Raw genomic sequence first — 20,782 nt, 5'->3', positions numbered from 1 at the left:
GGACCATATTCATTAAGATGTTTACAAGAACCTGAGTGGTGTCGCACTCCAGCGACGACCACACACCATAAACATACCAGACACCATAAATGAACCCGAGAGCTGGAAATCTGCTGTCGTGATCCCTAATCCCAAAAGAGGCAACCCTCGAACGGACATCGACAACTTACGACCCGTCGCCTTAGCACCAAAGCTGTGCAAGCTGGCAGAGAAAATGTTTGCTACGGGATTTTCATGTTGGATTTAACAGTTATGCAATTTACCACCGCCGAAATGTGCGTAGCAAATTAGTGATTCAGCATCAGTCAGGGCGCAATGCTTAACTCCACTGATATACATCAGAGTACGTAGTCTTGTCAAAACATTTTTGAACAGAAAACAAGTTACAATACGCCTGAGCGGTGACTCAGCCGATTCATTTGTTTCTTTACGCGATGGGACACAGGGATTAGCATTGTCATTGACGTCGATAATTATTCATTTCATCCCACCGGCATGGGGCTTATATCACATTACTGAAATTAAGTTTTTGCAATACCCAGTGATATCACGGTTTGGAGCACTTGCCAAGGTCTGCTCACACCGGAGGCTTGCCTTTTCAGCACTTGGTATAACACCTGCTTTTGTTTCCTCCATTGTCCTTCAACTTTTCGTGAGTAAAATTACATGGACGTCGGTCGCCAACCGCTGGGGACGCCGAAATCTTGCAGCAAATCCAATTCGTCGCTGTCTATCAGGCACCCTAAAGCAAGAGAGTCCGAGCGTGGAATACAGGGTCTTACGATTCACTAATCAGGGTTTGGTGTTGTATGCGCTCGGCTACATGTTCTTGTGCTCGCTTTGTCGTGGGCCTGACCTTCTGAATATTTCTTTCTTATGTGGCAGCCCTCAAGGATATGCTTCAAACCCAGTCTTGCATCTGTCCGGGCGGAATATATTAATGCAGTGTTTTTGCGTTTACGCCCTACTTGTGTCATACCGGAAGTTAAGAGTGCTTTACTGTTCCTGTAGAATAAATTGACATCAGAGCGGGTATAGTATTTTAAATACACGTTGGTGTTGTTAGTTTTGTCATTATACGATTGCGTTCGAACGACGCATTGTTAGTGCATTGTCAGTGAAGAACCTGCCTTAATTTCACGGACCACAGCCTCCGTGCACTATTCTAATCTTTTAATATGACTGAACTGATTGTTTTTGGAAGTGTAAATAGCGTATCAACCTTTTTGTTGAATTACAAGCCCTCTCCCAAATAAGTTTTGTCTCTGTGCATATATATAACATCTTAGCCACTCGCAACCTTCATGCCTAATCGCATAACTTGGAGCTCGCACTTGCTAGAACTTACGGTTTTTACCTGATTGCTTTTTTAAAGAATGCACGCAGTTCTCAGAAAGAAAAACGTTTTTTCGTAGTGAATTACTCCAAAAGCTTTTTCTTTTTCCGGACATTTCTGAAGCGCGTTTTTGTGAATTTGAGCAAAAACTGTCATGCAAATGGGTGGCCAGATTTATCTCTTGAATTGCCGTAGTTTGAAGTTGGCTGTTTCCTGGGGCCAACCTGTTTTTATTCTTCACTCATAACTGAAAAACTAAAATACTTGCTTTTCTGTCAAACTAAATTGCATGTTTACAACCCTGACGTTTCTTCGCGCCCCAGTTTCCGATTAATGTATTGTGTTTGAACGTTAGGATTGTTTGTTTGCTCATAAATGCAATTACGTGGACCTGGGCATAGCGATTGGAAACGTGCTCTAGCTATAAAATAGCAGTCGCTCTTTCAGTTCAGTTGAGTCATTCAGTCATGTCCGACTCTTCGTGACCCTATGGACCATATCACACCACGCTTTCCGGTCTCTCACTATCTTCCTAACATCACATTACTTCATCTGCAGCGCCTCGAGGATGCCATCTAACCATCGCGTGCGCTGCCTACCCCTTCTCCGGTGACCCTCAGCCTTTCCCAACATCAAATCTTTCTCCAGCGACTCCTTTCTTCTCATCAGGTGACCAAAGTAGCTGAGCTTTAACTTTAGAATTAGACTCTCCAATGAGCAGTCAGGGTTTATGGTCGACAATATCGACTTATTTAATCTTCTGGCAGTTCAAGGAACTCTCAAGAGTTTCCGCCAGCACCACAATTCAAACGCGTCAATTCTTCGGCGGTCAGCCTTCTTCACAGTCCAACTCTCGCATCCGTACATCACAGCTGGAAAGAACATAGCACAGGTTATACGGATCTTGGTTGGCAGTCTAATGTCTCTGCTCTTTACTAGGCGGTCAAGGCTAGCCATGGCTCTCTTTCGCAGAAGCAGTTATCTTCTAATTTCATGGATGCAGTCTCCTTCCGGGGTAATCTTGGAGCCCAAAAAGAGAAAATCTGTCACGACTTCCACTTCTTGTCCCTTGATGCTCCAGGACTTGATAGGGCAAGACGCCATGATCTTCGCCTTTTTAATGTTCATTTTAGACCCAAACTTCTCACTCTCTTCTAGTACGCGCATCGGAAGTCTGTTTAGTTCCACATCAGTTCCTGCCATTAAAGTGGTATCATCCGCATATCTAAGGTTCTTGATACATTTTCCGGTAATCTTCCCTCCAGGTGAAGACTCGTCCAGACCGGCCTTCCTCATGGCGCACACAGCATTATAGGTTAAATAGACAGGGCGACAGTATGAAGCCTTGTCTCACTCCTTTCTCAATCGGAAACCAATCAGTAAGACCATGCCCAGTTCTGACTGTGGCCTCTTGCCCGTCATACAGTTTCCTGAGGAGACAGATGAGGTGAATTGGAACTCCCATCTCTTGAAGAGCTTTTCACAATCTGCTGTGATCTACGCAATCAAACGCTTCCGCATAATCAAGAAAGCAGAAATAGATGGGTTTCTGGAACTGTTTTGCTTTTTCCATGAGCCAGCGAAGGTTGGCAGTCTGGTCTCTACTTCCTCTTCCCTTGCGAGACCCAGCTTGCACGTCCGGAAGCTCCCGATCCACATACTGCTGCAGCCTACCTTGGATGATTTTCAACATCACCTTGCTAGCATGCGAAATAAGCGCGATCGAGCGGTAGTTGGAACAATCTTTGGCACTGCCTTTCTTTGGGATGGGGATGTAAGTCGCCCTTTACGAAACGAAAACAAACAAACGTTTGAACTTCTGTCACCTTACGCACCTGGTACATTTTGGCCTGAAACTAGGAAACCATAATAATTTCTCTGCGTAATAATAGACAAAGTTTAATATGATGAAGCTTCGTGCTCAATAGTTTTGAAATATTTCTGCATACCATTCAAATATTAATTTGATTTTTTTTTCGCTAGCCGCCGCGGCATGCAGCCTTATCACTCAGATTCTGGCACACGAATAAATTCTGTTTTCTTTGTTTAAGCAAGCTAGTTGGCGCGAGACGCAGCTTTATCACATTCTTTGTCGCGGAAGATGCGCCGAAATGTGTCTCGAAAATAATGGCTACGCACATATGTTTCTGCAAAGTTCTAGGTTGTGCGAGCTACCCTTTGCTGCTTTATATGAATGTTTCCTCGCCACCTATAAATTGAACGTTTGTCGGTATGGCGGAGTTAGTAGATTAACGACCGCTGAACTTTGCTGTCGCTATCGCCGCCGCCTAGTTGTTCAGTTCTTTTACGCGTGGGAGTCTTCCCAATTTAGATTTGACGCCTGTAAAGATCAAATCTTTTTATATGTAGTCGGTGGCATAGTCACCACTACGTGACATCTTGTGGAGGTGCTGCCCTTCCTGTCACGGTGGACGCCTTCAAGCCAAGACCACAGCCCTGTTCCTGCCACCCATGGGGAACTTCCAATAGGCTAGCGAGCCAGCTGCCGACTTCAAGGGCTCCAACCCAAACACTGTCATCTGCAGTACCCCGTTCGACTCCGGCCGGATGGCATCATCCTTTGCAATGGCCCAGTCAACAGCATCCGTTGGCTCGTGCAGCCCCGGGAGTCCCCGTCTTCTAAAGACTGCCAACTAAAGACACGGTAGACTGGATGAACCTTTAGACCCCTTATCGAGTTATAGCATATACATTCGGCCGCAAGCAATATTAACCGGACAATAGGCAACCTTCCTGCTGTCTACTTACAAGGTCTTCATTCCTTCATTGACATTTCGCTGAAGAAAATAAAAACGACGCCAGCGGGCACCCCTGCACCTGCGGCACCATGATTCATCTTAGGTCGTAACCTCCCACTCCTTCCTTCTCATTTTTATCACGCCCATATCACCTCCGCTCCCCTCTTCTTCTCCCCCTTGACCATTCATTTACTTATATGTAAACCAAGCCCCGCTTCATGCACCCTTGAAGAAGGAGCCGAGCTGGCTCCAAAACCTCGGGTTTATTAATATTGATACGGGGCAGAAGGCTAGATTATGGGTGGAGAAATTTCCAGTTTCACTTGGCAGAATTCAGTGGCTGGAACGACGCTGTCGAACTTAGGCAAGTCTACTTTGTTCTTCAAGGACCTAACCTAGATTGGTTTGAAAATCACGAGACTTCTTGGAGAATTTGGCGACATTCAAAGCGGATTTTTGATGGCCTTTGCAAGTTCTGTCCGAAAAGCAAGAGCTCAGACTTTCTTCCAATCAAGAAGCAGCTCCAAAATGAGCCTATCTTGGCTTATGTTGAGGAGATAAAGCGTCTCCTCCGCGCACCGATCCCAGTATGACAGAAAATACCAAGGTGAACCTGTTGATGCGCGGTGTGAAAGATCACCTAATAATGGTTTTCTTCGCCAGCCACCAAAGACGATGACAATATTATGCCAGGTAACAGCGAATATCAAATTGACCTTAAAAAAAGCATGCGGCTCTACAACCAGTTTACTGAAACGCTGTTTGGAAGCAACTACGACACCACATCGACCAGTGGAGATAACCTCGGCGAAATGATGAGTCAACTCATTTGTGAAGAATTACGCCGAATCCTGCCTTCGCACGCGCAGCCTCAGGTTGCGTCACTCACGGACGTCATACGTGAGGACGTCCAGCAAGTATTGGGCTTTTCTGAAATGACGGGTCCGACAGCTGACCCGCAAGAATCAACATACATGAATTTCGCTGCTATCGTACGTCGGGCTGCGCCCCGGCTTGACAGTCCAACTCCTCGCCACTACCGTCCTTTTCCCGAAAGTCGCCCCTTGGCCCCCACCAGCCAAGCCTGCGAACGGCTCTCAAGCCCTAGGAAATGCGACGCCTAGCGCACTTCTAACAACCGACCTATCTGCATCCATTGTGGTGAGGCTTGATTTATCTTTCGTCACTTGCTCTTCAGGCATACCGGCTTGCGTGGTTTGGCCATCGACGCCCCACGGCACCGTCTCAGCGAGCGACAACAGGAAATTAACTTCTTGCGGAGCCGAGAGTATGCGTTAAAATATTCGTCTCTCACGCTCTTCGTTGCCGCTGAGGTGCCGCTTTGCGTCGATGGGACAAAGTTACGTGTAAGGAAGGCCTCCTCTCCCGCGCAGGGCAAACTTAAGAGGGCAGCCTTTTCAGGTGAGGTTGCTTCACGGCAAAAAAGGGATATCCTTCACCGTCGACGACGAGTGACGACCACGCAGCCATTAAACCGCCGCTCCACACAACGCCAACGTCGATAAGAACGTGACCTGACTCCAAGTTGACGCCGCCACCCAGCGAACTGACAACGGTGTGCCCCAGCCGCAATCTCAGCAAACGATGAAGCATGGATCTCACACCGAAGCCCACATGCAATACGAGGACACGAACTAGCGACCACGAAATCGCTATCGACAATCGCACGGTTACCGCCCTAATGGACACCGGAGCCGTCCATTTAGTCATCAGTGGTGCGTTTGCCGCCAAGCTCAAGAAAGTGACGACCACTTGGGATGGCCCGCTAATACGTATGCCGCTGGCGGTAACCTTATTATGCTTTCTGAAAGATGCAACGCAAGGATGAGAACAAATCGAGGTACCTACCCTACCTGATTCGCCGTACTACAGTAATGCTCGTGCGTCGATTTTGAGTATGGATTTTCTGAATAAGCATCGGGCGATTATCGACCTTCGCTCAAAATTCATCAACCTTTCAATGGGCAAAGCCATAGCTATTATGAGAACTTCGACGCATCACGTCGTTTTTAACGTCCGCGACGGAAAATGTACATTACGAGTCAAGGTCCCTGTGAGAACAAAAGAAATAGGAATCTGTGAAGGGCTCGTCGAAGGAAACACCCAGTTTTATTGGATAAAGGACTCGCAAGAGGCGTAGCCAATTTCCGGAATAAACAAGCTCAGGTACTGCTAAACAAATTCTCCGAAGAATACCAGCAACTCAACAAGAGAACAACGGCCGCCTTCGTCGACGAATTAGGAGTTATCAGCGATGTATTCGCCCCTTCCCTCTATCGAGCCCGCGAATGGCAATACTGATGAAGGCCACCATCCCAGGTTCCATATTCATCCAGCACCACCCCGAAGCAGGCATGACGAGATACTGGCCATTATTCAAGATTACAGCTAGTGCTTTTCGCTAGCTTGTAAAATGCGACAAACTGATTTGGCCAAGCGCCGCCTTGTTACGGATGAACACGCCAGACATCTGCGCCAAAGCCCCTACCATATACCCTCACGAAAACGCTTGGCTATTCGCGATCAAGTAGGCGAAATGCTTCGGGACGAAGTTATCGACCCATTAGGGGTCTCCTGAACGGCGCCAGTCGTTTTGGTAAAGAAGAAAAACTGTACTCTTTGCATCTGTGTCGATTACCGGCGCTTGAATAGCATAACAAAAAAGACACCTAATCCCTCCGCCGCTTAAATTACACACTGGAGCGGTTATGCAACAATAAATACTTCACATCGATGGACATACAGAGCGGCTATGGGTAAATTTTTTGTAGACGAAAGACATCGCGATAACACCGCATTCATCGCACCGGACAGCCTATTTGAGTTGAAGGTGATGCAATCCGGTCTCTGTTGCTTGTAATGCAGACTACGCTCGCGGGCTTGAAGCGGCAGATTTGTCTGGTATACCTAGATGATGTCGTTGCCCTCTCCTCAAGCTTTGAAGACCACCTGAAAAGGCTTCGGACAGTGCTCTAAGCAATCAAGACATCAGAGATAACGTTGAAATCAGAGCAATGCCCCAACGCCTACGAGGAACTACGGCTCCTAGGTCATAGTTAGCAAGGATGGTGTTCGCCCTGACCCGGAATAAACAGCTGCGATCACACAGTTTCCAGAGCCAGCCAAAAAAAAAGTTGTACGCAGGTTTCTTGGGCAGCGCATTTATTATCAGCAATTTGTCAGGAATTTTTCGCGCGACGCCGAACCGTTTACGCAGCTTACAAAGACTGACGTACCTTTTAAACGGGAAGCGCCGCAATATGATGCTTTAAACAAACTTAGGCGCCGTGTATAGACCCCTCTTGTACTCGGATACTTCGGCGCAAATGCGGGAAATTTATGCCGACGGAAACAGCGTTCGCCTAGGCGCCATTCTTGTTGAGCAAACTGGAGCACACAAAAAAAAAAAAAAAACATTACAACGTCCGCGCGTACCGCATACTTTAGCCGCTCACTGCCGAAAGCTGAAGCTATCTATTCGAAGACAGAGAAAGAATGCCTATCCATCAATTGGGCCGCATTAAAGTTCGCCCTTATTTGTACGGACGACCATTCAGGGTTGTGAGCGACTACCATGCTCCGGTTTGCCTCACCAACTTTATAAAGATCCCTCCGGCTGCCTTGCTTGATGGAGACTGCGTGTTTGAGAATCCGACATTAGAGTCCGATTCTCAAACAAGGCCTTTTGTTTGAAGAAGAAGATCGTGCCTATCCAAGTCCTTTTACTTTTTGGTTATATTGGTCCGTCGTGGGCACATGCCAGAAGGATTTGAAAGATCATGAAGTCTGAAGCTTGGTGACAAGTGCGGCTTCTGCGTGATTGGTCGAAGAGTCTGCGTTTGTGTGCGTCCTGCCTTTCCTTCGTCCGTGTTTTATTAGCGTGTTTTATTGAACTATGAACCAACTAGCCCAACAAATTTTACTCAATGTAAGGTATTAGTAATCAAGCGAGGGGGAAAGTGCTTATAAGGAGCGAGGACCAGCAATTAGCGCCGTAGCATCATACTCTCAAGCAAGAGCTTGACCTCTCCCCCGATGGTCTTCCTCTTTTTTCTTCTCGTTCGCATCTGCTGTTGCTCTTTCCTGTAGCCCTCGCGTCATCTCCCAGTGATTTTTTTTGTCTTCCAGTCATCTTTTATTACATGCAGTTCAAAGGCCAATTTTCTTGTTTTTTATTTGTCTTTTTACATGGATGACGGCCTCTTTTCTCTCACTCATGTTGTTGGTTTCGCCTTCTTTTCTGCCCAAACGCGTTTCCTTTTTGCTATGCTGTTTAAGACACCACCCAGGCTTAGACATGAACAGTTTACTTTCGTACTTCTCATTTGTCACCTCATGGCCAACAAAGCTCTTCTAGTCTTCCTCTTTTGCTTTACTCCTTATTATATTTTGTGAGTAAAAAGCCCTTATTTGACATCTTCTGTTGAGCATTCTCGTTAATGATTAAATATGTCCTGTCTTCAAAAAAATGGGCCCATAACTCTGTCTTTCCTTGAGCAGCTTTTCATTTCCCAACAACGATAAAAAAAACAAAATAGGTAATGTCCAAGCTCCCGCTCAGATTGGACTATCAGGCTAAGAAATAACCCAGCATTTTATCGTAGTTTAGCTATTTGAGAAACAGATTACCTTTTGTGTATGGAAAGCATCAGCGGAGTTTAGTGCTTAGTCAAGATACACTTGCAGGAAATTCTTATTTCGTCGCTTCTCCTAGATTTTGCTAAAGTGACAAAATGCACTGCATAGCAAAGTTTATTTTGCTCTTCAAAAGAAAGTATTAAACGCTTACTAACGCAACCGACTTTCCTGTCGGATTCTTTCAAATAATCGAAGTGAGGAAAACAAAGGTAAGTTAAAGAACGAAGCTGGAAAAAGTGTATTAGCGTTTATACAGAATTAGATAAAATAGCGTTTCCTAATACTTGCTTCTGATGGAGCGTTGGTCATTTTTAAAAGGCTGATTTTGAGATAAAACAATAGAATGTGGCACAAATCTCATAAGCTTCTTCCTAAAGGACAACATTTAGAAAAACTGAAGTATTTCAGATACTAAACATATGCTGTTCACTGCGTGTGAACAGAACAATGAAAAGTGTGACCGATGAATGCTAAAAGCAAGACATCCATGACGCCTTCACGACAATCCGACATGAAGTCATACAAGGAGAGATCAATCTGTTACTGAAAGAACATCTTGCTTTCTAAGATGACTCGTTGGCAGCGTGAAGTAAATTAGGTATAAGGGTTCTCTAAATTCGCTATAGCTCAAAAAGTTATAAAAGAGTATAGGACCATAAATAAATTCAAGCTGAGAATACGTGAAAATAGTGCAATCGTGCTATATATATCGGCGAAAAAAATTTATTTAACAAAGAACAGTAGAATGAGCTGTCGTAGTTTTGGCTACATGGAGTGTAGCTCCTCTTTGACGCAGCGCTGACGTCGCTCGGACGCAAGAGAATAATCGAGAGACACTGCTTGATGTGTTTCTTATTTCAAAGAATGATATTTGTCCTGTAGTTTGACTTAAATATCGCCATCGAAAAAAACGTCTGTCAAAACTCTACCCCTGAAAAGGTGGGGTCAGTGTATTGCTGAAACGCATGATGCTCCTGATAGCATGCAAAAGGACATGCGCTGTATCAATACCCTTAGGTAGATGCGTTTTTGGGTGCTGATTTTTTCTTTACCGAGCATGGCCGTGAAAACAACAAGTTATACCGACACCGATAACTTTTGCAAAGTACTAACAAATACTTTGAAAAGTGACTTTATCCCTAAATAAAATTGATTTTCTGTTAGTTTTTGTTTCCTGTATTTCTCTTTTCCGGGTACTGTAATTTTATATATTTTTAACTATTTTGTTCCCTTGCCGTTGTACTAAATTTACTTGATTTTTTCCGATAAAATTATGTTCTACACCTTCTTTGTATTTCATATATATAATGTTGTATAAAAGCCCCTCCCCTTTCTAACATTTCTTGAAAGCCCAGGGGATGCAAATAAGTAAATAAATGCTACAAATGTTTGCACAAGGCGGAATAAAATAGGTTTTATTTTTATATGAAATATCCACTTTGGAATAGTTAAACACTGCTAAACAATATACATTTGTTACCGAGCTTAAACCAAGTCAATTGACCCATCTTCTCAAGCACGAGTCGAAATTATTGACAACCACATTGATGGGATTCATAATGAAAAATGAATAAAATTACCGGTTATCATTTAAATAAAAGGAGCCATATTTGATAAAAGAAACCTCTAGATACCTGCTTTCACTTTATCGATATTTTTACTTTGTTTCATAAAAGATTTCACCAAAAATTGTGCCACTGATAGTGCTTCATGCAAAGAGGTCACCACGCTCTCAGATAGAGGCATCTTGCTTTCAGTATTTCCCAAGTGAATGAGCACTTGCAAATTCGGTAGCCAAAATGTGTGGTTAGTAAAGGGTAAAGGAAAAAAAATACTTCCCAGCAGTCTAATATATTTTTCAATTATCCGCATAACGTTTTAGCAAATTAAGAAGAAAAATACTGTTCTTTAGCCATTATAGACTTTTAATTTTCACCTGAAATGTAGAAGAAAACCACCCTTTCCACCCTTTTCTTTTCCCCTCATTAATAACCTTATCCTTGTTCCCCTGTGTCGGGTAGCAAAATGGAGGCCTTACTGGTTAACGTAACTGCCTTCCATCCTCATTCCTATCTATCTATAAATCTAGGCCCTGCGCGTCCGCAGCGCACGGCAGCTTCTTATTCTTCTTTTTTCTGTAGCTTCTTCTCATGGCCCCCCGAGACACTTGACAATATTATCATTCATGCTTTTTCACAGCTACAAAAAAAAAAAACAATAAAAATGATACAATTGAGCTCTGCCTTCAAAGATATCACATGGCAGGGTTATTAGGTCCCATCTGTCACGTCCTTCCCGGCCCTCGTTCAGGTATATAAACTTGCCACTCGCTGAGTCCCAAAATTGTTTATTTGGTCATGTTATATCACCCATAATCATCAGCGTGCGGTCGCAAGGTATCACATTATGTGGCACCCGTAGTACATACATCCTCCTTTAACCAAACCGTAGGATTATGCGAACGTGGATCGAATGAGGATCAGAGCGTGTGGAAAAAGGTTCGATTTTCAAATTGCCGCTCTGACCGCTGTGGGAAACAAAGAGTTCGTCTTCGAAGATTCTGCCAATTCCGTTAGGTCATGTGCAGAGCGCACAGACCGCCGACTTAATTAATGCCTGGACCTTTCACTAGCCAACTATCATCTTCCACAGCTACGTTCGTGACTTTAGATCGCAACTGCAAAGAAGACTGTGGATTTTCTGGAGAACAGATATTTAGCACCACTGCGCCCAAATCAGAGCGTGAGAAAAGATAAGAACATCACGCATAGCTCCAGTTTCGGATGCGCACGTATATCATAAATTTTTACGTTCAAAATACGAGAAACTGCTCATTGACACGATACGGTGTGATTCCAAGCTTTAGTGGGCATTTTTCAATTAGAGCCCCACATCAGATTTCCTTGCAATACGCGATGCCAGCGTATTGCAGAAAAACCCATTTTATCTAAACGACTGAAGACCGCAATTTCGTCTTCCATAATTCCCTATCGAAAAAATTCCGTTTCAATTTCACACCATATATGGTATAATGGTTTATTGCACACACTGAACCAGCATGAAACACGGAGAGCATAGGTTGAGGCTTCGATTCCAGAATTTCTAATATGGGTCCATTGCCCTTCTTTCTGAGAAAAAAAAAACAGACCCGTGCTTGAAAAAAAAAAAACCATTTACAGCTATGAATACCATGAGTGTATTTGAAAACGGAAGGCTACAAACCAGTCCCTGACTGCGCATTTATAGAAACACGTCTTTAACGAATTGTTTAGCTGAACGTACCGCTATACTGAAGTGTTTGGGTTCCCTCCCTCAACTTACGGATTACCCAATATTGTAATTATCCAATTTTATTCTAATTAGCCGAACTCCGTCTTACATGTTAGACATGCCAGTGCTTCAGGAGTACAGTTGATGTAGTATACACTTTCCATATTCCTGCTTGAGGCTTTTCAAAGCAAATCTATGCTTTGTAAACGTGTTTCCAAAAATAAGCAACGGCGTTAAAAATGGCCCGATATTTAGAGTCACAAGCGGTTAAAGACAGTAGAACACAGCTTGAAAGTTGCTAAATTCTACCTCTCAAGCATTTTACATGGTTCTATACGGGAATAGGAGAACTGATACCAGACAGCCCACTGCCGTGTCACCCGCTCAGCATCGGAGTGTACAGTCATGAGCAATATGAGCTATAACAAAGTTTGTGTTCATTTATTGATTACTCTATAATATTGCTTGACAAGTACAGATAATTTTGTTTTTTAGATAGGTTTCCTTTGGATGCATACATTTGTAGGTCTCCATCATAATTATTAGAGAAATACCGATAATATTAGCAATTTTGTACAAAATGATTGTTCTAGTTCATATTGCTGATGACTGTACACTCAAGACAAGAGTTTTCAGATTATTGAATAGATTTTTTTTGACAAAATATCCCTAGGTATCATAATAATGTTTAGTATGCTATAAAAGTATAAATACACACTCAAATAAAGTTTCTACTTTTCGTTAGGTAAATTCTAACACAAAACTTTTCGCGGAGGCTAGCTTTATGTGACACTAAAAGGAATGTCCCGGATATGAACGAGATTAATGCCGCGTGTAGTCAACTGCGTTATGTGTCTACAGGATGCCACATGCTTGTGTTATCACCTATGTAAACAATAGACGGATACATTATTCATTACACGATGCCAATTTCTTTCAGGTGAAGGTGTCACCTCAATGCAATCATCACAAATTTAGGTCTAATGAAGGCACAATCCGATGCTGCGAAACATAAACAAGTTCGTGATTGTTCGGGACGTCCAGGCTTCAAACGGCTTAAAGGGGCGACTGGGGGCGAAGCAAGGGTTCTGTGTGCTTGATAATTAGCTTACTCTTTCACGTGCCAGCCCAAGTTCGCATCTGCTTCCGACTCAGCCACGCCATCTTGTGCTTATTCGCCACAGCAACATCTGATCAATAGCACGATCGGCGACCTCTATACGCAAGATGAAAATTAGCGCCAAAGGGCCATTAGCCTCCTTGCCTCAGAGTGCCCGGTCATATTACCTGCCGACTACCACCGGCCACATATATGCCTTGGCTATTTCAAGGCTCATAATTATCATCATCAGCCGGACTAAACATGCCACAGCGCAAAAGCATCTTCCATTTTCCTTTAACTAATCTTGTCCTGTGCTACTTGCATCCACTTGACCCCTGTGAATTACATATTCTCATCAACCACCTATTTTTCTGGCGAACCCTGCTACGCTTCTTCCCCTTCGAATCAAGTTTGATACCCTAAGCGACCATCGGGTATCTTCTCTTCGCACTACATGTCCTGCCTAATTCCTTTCGAGTCCTTGATTTCAACAAGAATATCAGAAACTTCAGTTATTTCTCTGATACACTCTGGACGTTTCCTATACTCGTTACACCTACCCTTTTTCCGTTGTATAGCACTCTGCGTTGTCTTCAACTTAAGTAGGACCCTTTTCGTTATCCACCACGTTTCATCCCGATAGGTTAGTGCAGATAAGATGCACTATTATATATTTTCTAGGCTGTGAGGCTTCAAAAAGTGGTAAAAGGATCTTTGTGTACCTCTGCTGCCACCTGCAACATTAAATCAAGCGTGGTTCTGAATTCACGAAGTTGCGATGCTCGAAATTTAAGATCAATTTGTCCCGCTGTAGGCCACCTGCCAGTCAATAGCATTCAGATATATGCTCGTAATATTTTAATGCTACCATGCTTCAAACGGCGGTTACGGGTCCGAGTATTTGACACGCGCAAAGTAGAGCCTCCCAGGTGCATACGTGCAATTTTTAGAGAAACTGAGGCTCCGAACACATGCTTTCTATGCATTCGGAGAATTTCTGACAAGAAATTACCAACGCACTCAAATATAAAGCCTGCCATAGGCAAGCAAGTTTTTAGGGCTGCTGTATTCTTATGATCGACGACGACGCCGTCATTTATTACGGACATTTTTTTTTTTTTTTATCACGAGCTTAGCCAAAATGGTTTGGGGCAATACTTTTCTTCTATTTGTCCAGGTAAAAGTAAAGACAGGCGACATCCTTATGTGCTTATGCAATGATTCTTAAAGCAAAATATAACCGCCCATATGACAAGTGTGCACAACGGTGCAGAATGAAAATCGTTGAAGGAAATGGCAGCAGACATGAAGAAAACCTAGTAACGTGTAAAGGGGAGCCCGATTCCGCAAGCAAATGTATCGGGAACTGATTTATGTTCACCTGTGTCCCGAATAAACAAGTAACATTGCACAAACTTAGGCTTGTGTACTGCGGATTGCTTTACACCTTTTAGTTTCGTTTGGCTCTTGTGTGCACACTATAATTTGTATGACTTCCAATTCCAAGCTATGAACGAATATATTCTGAAAAAAAAAAGGCTTTTTCATCGTTTTTAGCGCAGCTTAGAAAAATTATTTTCAAGTCAAGCCAAATTATAATATATACGCAGTTGTGAGGCACATAAGTGTCGAAATGTTCTACCACAAAAAACGTAAATGGGTGATGACACCAATGTTTAATATAACCTGTTCATTGCATATTATTGCTTATGTGGCAAGCAAATAAATTTCAAAATTTTAGCTGCATCAGAGCTGCAGATATTTTTAAAACCAGTACTTTGGTTTCTTTGTGAACAACTTGCTTATCTTGCAACCGGCGCAGCCGGTGACGACATAGTGTTGACGCTGCGTCGTATGCTGCATTTTCTGAGCACGAGCACCGTCAACCGCGCTTGGGCGACGCCGCGGTAATGTCATCCAAACAGCACCTGTGCCGTTTAAAGAGACTACAGCAAAAAAACCTTTCCTCTATCTCTCTTAGTGATTTTTACGTAGGCAACAGCGGCATCTTTTGGCAGGATTCAGGTGCACTTCTGTGCCCGAATACGAAAGGCGCATGAGCTGCCCTGCTTGAAATGCGTACACATTTTACACTGAAACACGTCTTAAAAGCAACACATAAATTCGTAACGTATATAGTGCCGAACGACGGCGATTTTGTACAATGTTCGGGTGCCACGCATCAGAGCAGCAGCGTAGTGCATAGGGCGCGGCGCACTACATCGAGGCACCTAATGCCCCGGCCCACCCGTCTTACTGGCATGTTCGCTAGCCCGCACAAATCTGGCCCTAGCCACATCATGAAAGTAGACGATAATCTCAGCAGGCTTACAGCACCGGATGCCGCAAGCTTACAGCAATGGCGCAGGCGAGCCCTAAGGACGACGGCGCTCTGGCTGTCTGCTTTTCCCTAATCGCCGATAGGTCTAAACTTCATCATCATCATCATCAGCCTGATTATACCCACTGCAGGGCAAAGGCCTCTCCCATATTTCTCCACTTAACCCGGTTCTGTGCTAGCTGCATCCACTTGACCCCTGCGAACTTCTTAATCTCATCCGCCCATCTAACTTTCTGCCGCCCCCTGCTACGCTTTCCTTCCCTTGGTATCCAGTTTGTTAGCCTCAGCGACCATCGGTTATCCTCTCTTCGCACTATATGTCCTGCCCATGCCCATTTCTTCTTCTTAATTTCCACTAGAATGTCGTTCACTTGAGTTATTTCTCTGACCCACTCTGCACGCTTCCTATCTCTTAATGTTACCCCTACCATTTTTCGTTCCATAGCCCCCTGGGCTAAACTACTTCACATTGAAGCCACAACGAACGGCACTTTGTAATTGATCAGGGTGGCGTTTAGTAAATGGGCCACTGAATCATGAAACTTCTTTTTACTCTCAACCCCACCCCATATTTCATAATAAAGGAAATGATAACTTTCGCGGACTCCTTAGCAGCGGAGCTAGCGTACAAGAATATGGCCGTCACCGCACCTGCTATGAGCAAGAACTCCCACCGTATAGGTCGGCATTTCACAAGAAGCAATCATTTTTGAAACAACTTTCTCGAGGGCCTAATATCATTACAATAAAAAAATTAGCATGCTTTTCTGATATTGGCAGAAGTGATCAGCCCTATTGCTGGCGCGGACAGCTTGCATGGAAGGCACAGGCGGCGCGGCCTGCGCGGAAATGTTTACAGCGGTGGGGCAATCATGCCATCACGCCTGTCGCCCTGAAGGTTGATTGCTGGGTAAGAACTAAATCTCTCCTCAGTACAGTCTGTGTTCTGTTTTCAGACGCATGCTGAGTACACGTATTCGGAGTTGTACTGGTCGCTTAGCAAGCTCGAACACAGTAAAGTGTATTGGCTGCTTATCGGAGCCGGCAGAGCAGCAGACTACGCGTTTGCCTGGGTCGGCCTGTGACATCACCAAGCGTTTCAACATTGCGATCGCTGTCGGTGGAGGAGCTTCGCGGTGTCACCATCGGGCACTCGTTTCAAAATAAGGAATGCCTCTAGGGTGCTCAAAGTTCGGAAATAGAATACTAAGGTCCAGTTTTACCTGCCAGACTAAAACACTGCAACATATTCGATGACCGTGGCATGACCCCGTTCACCAAAGTAGTGATCTGTGTCGTAAAAAAATTTCTAAATGACATTTTTAGCATTCTAAAATACGTTAGAAATGAGTGCAAAAGTTCCAACACGCTTTTTCAGTAACAGTAACTTGTTCAGAGCTGCTTGAGGTTCTCATCGAGTAGGTTGATAATGTGTTGACTGAGGCGTAAGATTCTCTGACTGAAGTGGTAGAGGCGAAGTGAAGTCAGCTATTATTACCAACAACGATGTTCATTTTCGTAGACAGAGAGAGAATGAACAGTGCCTATATATAAAGCGAGAAAAAAACGTTGCCTCGTTTCTTATGATGAAAAGTTGTGTTCGTATTCATACTCGCTCGAGGCAATCAGTGCAAATGCTACCAAATCCGCTTTTACAAAGGAGTGCGCGTGGATAGTATGCCGCCAAATTTTAGCAATGCATTGAAGATGCTGAGACTACGCCCTTCGTTTGTCACAAATGCAGTACTGGATGAGGTACCATATTAGCGTCTCCTGCCATTAAAACTGCACATTTCATTACCCTGATCAGTAATTTACTGAAGCCACCTGTGAGGAAAAAAATTTCGCAGCTCTGTCTCACAATTCAAATAGTTGTAATCTTCACAACGGATCAATGATTGAAATTTCCTGAAAATCTGTTTCATTTCAGGCAGCGGAATTTTGTGGTTACGTTTAAAGGAAGGTTTTCTCTGAACCTGTCTTCCGCAAGTCTGTGAAAGAGGCACTTTCTAAGAAACAATTTATTCTATGCCCCCAAGTACTTAAACTCCATAAGTCATGGGTCATACGGTGTAAAGTACGGCGATTGGGGGGCAAAAAATTATTACAAGGTCTGTCTCCGGAGCAGGTATCTTCGCAGTGGCACATGCGTAATTGGGTAACCCTGCCGGGTGCATACAAAAGTAAAATGCCAAAATTTAACCTCTTGAGCAGGAACATTTCCGCGACCAAGTTACCTTTAGTTGAGAAGTAGCCTCAATCTCATTGCTTAGCATGCTAAACGTACAGCCAAACATGCAAACACTTTCATCGCACACTTATTACACCCCAACATAAATACTGTGTTTGATAGGGAAACGTTGAAACAGCAAACAAAAACCGCTGAATTAGTTGTAAAAACGACCTCGCTTGCAAATCGAGCCGAGGTCAGAACAGTTTCACATTAAACGCAGTCTGAAGAGCTCGAGATTGAACTCTCACTTGCTTATTGCGAATACTTAGCAATGCGATTTGATAAGAAAATGATTTATTCGAGCTTCACGAAAGCCTCCTCTTAAACTCACCTCATACTTGTTGAACAACTGCCCCATAGTTTTATTGCCCTTTTGTTTCGCGTGTTGCTTACTCGCAGTTGGTTTGGGAACGCACCAGAGCGAAATCAAATCATTCAAATATTAAGTTAACGTAGCAATGATGTTCACCGTCCTTAAGTACACTTCATGAGCTTTGCGTGAAATGAACGTTTGAGGAATTCTGTAGCTGGCTTTTTCTCAGCAGGATCTTCTTTAGTGTGCGACATACTGTAGTTCTTACCATTGGTCTTCAATAATAGCCATGAATTGCCCATAGGAGCAGCATGACACTTTATAATGATTTAATTCATAAAGGTACAAACGTTTCTTATAACACTGTTTGCGTATGTGCAACTGTTGGTCTTCTTCCCCTTGGTGCCATAATAATGAAACTGGTTTTGGGACGCAATCGTTGTATGGAAAGACATTATCTTGGACATTGTTGAACTTATGATATAAGCTTCTATAATGCCCTTATCACTATTTTATTAGTTTGTTTGCTATATGTGATAAGCAGTAGACAGTTTATTCAGTACACATTTCTTCAACGCTTTTATAGGCGTTGTGAGTGCGGGTAAATTTAAAAAACCTGTTGCCATGGAAAATAGTTGAGATGTTCTTGTAATCTTTCTCGATTATGATCTTACATTTTATCTTCCAGATGAAATGTGCATCCAAATACATATCGGATCCGGTTTACTTAACTTGCTTGAGAAATCATCTCTTAGAGAGAGCAACACATCAAAAAACCACGCCATGGCAACAGTGTGAACGTGTTTCCTGGGGGTTGCCGCACAGTCAGAAAAATCTGCTCGCGATGAACGATATACACAAAAGTCTGCGCTCGTTGTCTCATTGTCTTTGTGCTTGTCGTGGATGTGCTCAATTATTGTCTAGGGAGCATACATGAAAGCATAGCATGAAACATAGAATAGGTTCAAGTGGAGCATAGCGGTAAAAGGCTACTTTTCTGAAAGGGTAAAACAAAACAAGAATAATCATTACATCCATTGAATGTCTCAAGAATAAGATCAGCAACTTCACCAGTAACACTAAAACTACAATGAAACCTTTGATCAATAAGGGAAAGGAAAAGGGATTGGCTATCACCAGTAACAAAGTTCAAGAACTCGAGAACTCAAGTAAGCATTGACCTAGCGAGAAGGTAAAGTTCACGATAAAATTCGCAAATCTATGGGATGAGAGAAAATTAAGAAAAAAACAAAAGTGCCTAAAATTAAATTTACTTATACTCACTTTCAAACCTCCCAATTTCTGTAAATATACATGAGCAGTTAGCACTATAAAGCATTAATTTACATGTACAAAATATAATTCAAATAATGTGATATTTTTCCCCACCTTAAACGAGGCCAAAAAATTCCAAAAGGGCCCAAAATAAGTGTCCCTGAGTCAAATCCGCATATATAAGATGATGTTTATGAAATTGCTACTCAGTGCAGAATATTAGGACGAATTGCGAACGAATGCAGTCAGTAGAAATAGCATTTATCGTAAATCACAAGTTACAAAATATGCCTTAGAAAATAGAACATCTTTTAAAATTAGCAATGCGCGACTGTATCTAGCGTAGAGACCGTAAACTTAGTTGTCTCATCTTCATGTACTATCTCTGCCAACGACGATGTCCTCGAAAGGTATTTCCGTTTATCAGGTGCTCAAGAGTGATTTTTATGATTTAGAAGTTGCCTCCATTTATGAACACACGAGTTGTTTCCTCGGCCACAGATTTTCTTACACCGTATCTGCGCTTCATTGTATGCCTTCATAGTGCAATCATAATTTCTCGATTAGTCAGAGGAAAAATAGGCGTCACACTGTGCAGCCGGCGGTCACTATCGTTACTTCAAGGTTCCATATTTACTTCCATCCTCCACCGACGAAACAGCAACCACACATCTTTTTGATCATCTTGCACTACCTCGTGCATGCACAGGTCGGAGCCCACTATGCCTGCTCCTATTAGCAGAAAACCGTTATATAGTTCATCATACTTACAGCTGTAGGGAGTACAACGCAATTTGCAGCCTTAGCCGCGTCTTTTACAGTTAAATGGAGCTCTGCTGGCAAAACTACGGAGGCAGTGAAGCCACCATAAACTGTTCAGTCAGTATATATTATAGTGTTGTGCGCATGTATGACTGTTCACAGCGGTACCTTTCAGTGCCCGCGTTCATACATGCCTCCAAATGTGACTGGAAGCAATCACTGAATGAAATCAAAGACGGAGCAGTGCAAACGAAGGCTTATTTTTTGGTTTCGTTTGTGGAGTTTAACTTTTTGAAAGCGACTCAGTCTATGTGAGGTGTCGCAGAGGAGGGTTCAAGAAAATTCGACCACCTGGGGCTTTTATCCTGCACTGACATCGCACAGCACACGGGCGCATTGCTTTTCGCCGCCCTAGAAAAGCGGCCGCCGAGGGCGGGATGCAATTCCGCGATCTTGAGTACAGTAGTCCAACCCCCCCCCCCCCCCCAACCACTGCACCATGACGGCGGGGCGAAGGCCTATTGTGGTCTTTGTTCGCACAAATATTTAGTGCATTCGCGCATGCGCAGAAGGAAACATCGCATGCCGACGAGATTCTGACACAAGCCCCTTTGAACTTACGCTACTCTGCAGTCGACACATTTTGTGGTTACTTACCAATCAACAGGCTTACAATACAAGGCGCATAAAACACAATTCCAGTTCAAGGCAAAGCACGCAGAGCTAATTACA

The sequence above is a fragment of the Amblyomma maculatum genome, unplaced genomic scaffold (assembly GCF_055883805.1).
Source record: "Amblyomma maculatum isolate TAMU_Amacu unplaced genomic scaffold, ASM5588380v1 scaffold_53, whole genome shotgun sequence".
Taxonomy (NCBI): domain Eukaryota; kingdom Metazoa; phylum Arthropoda; class Arachnida; order Ixodida; family Ixodidae; genus Amblyomma; species Amblyomma maculatum.
This window is presented reverse-complemented; position numbering follows the sequence as displayed.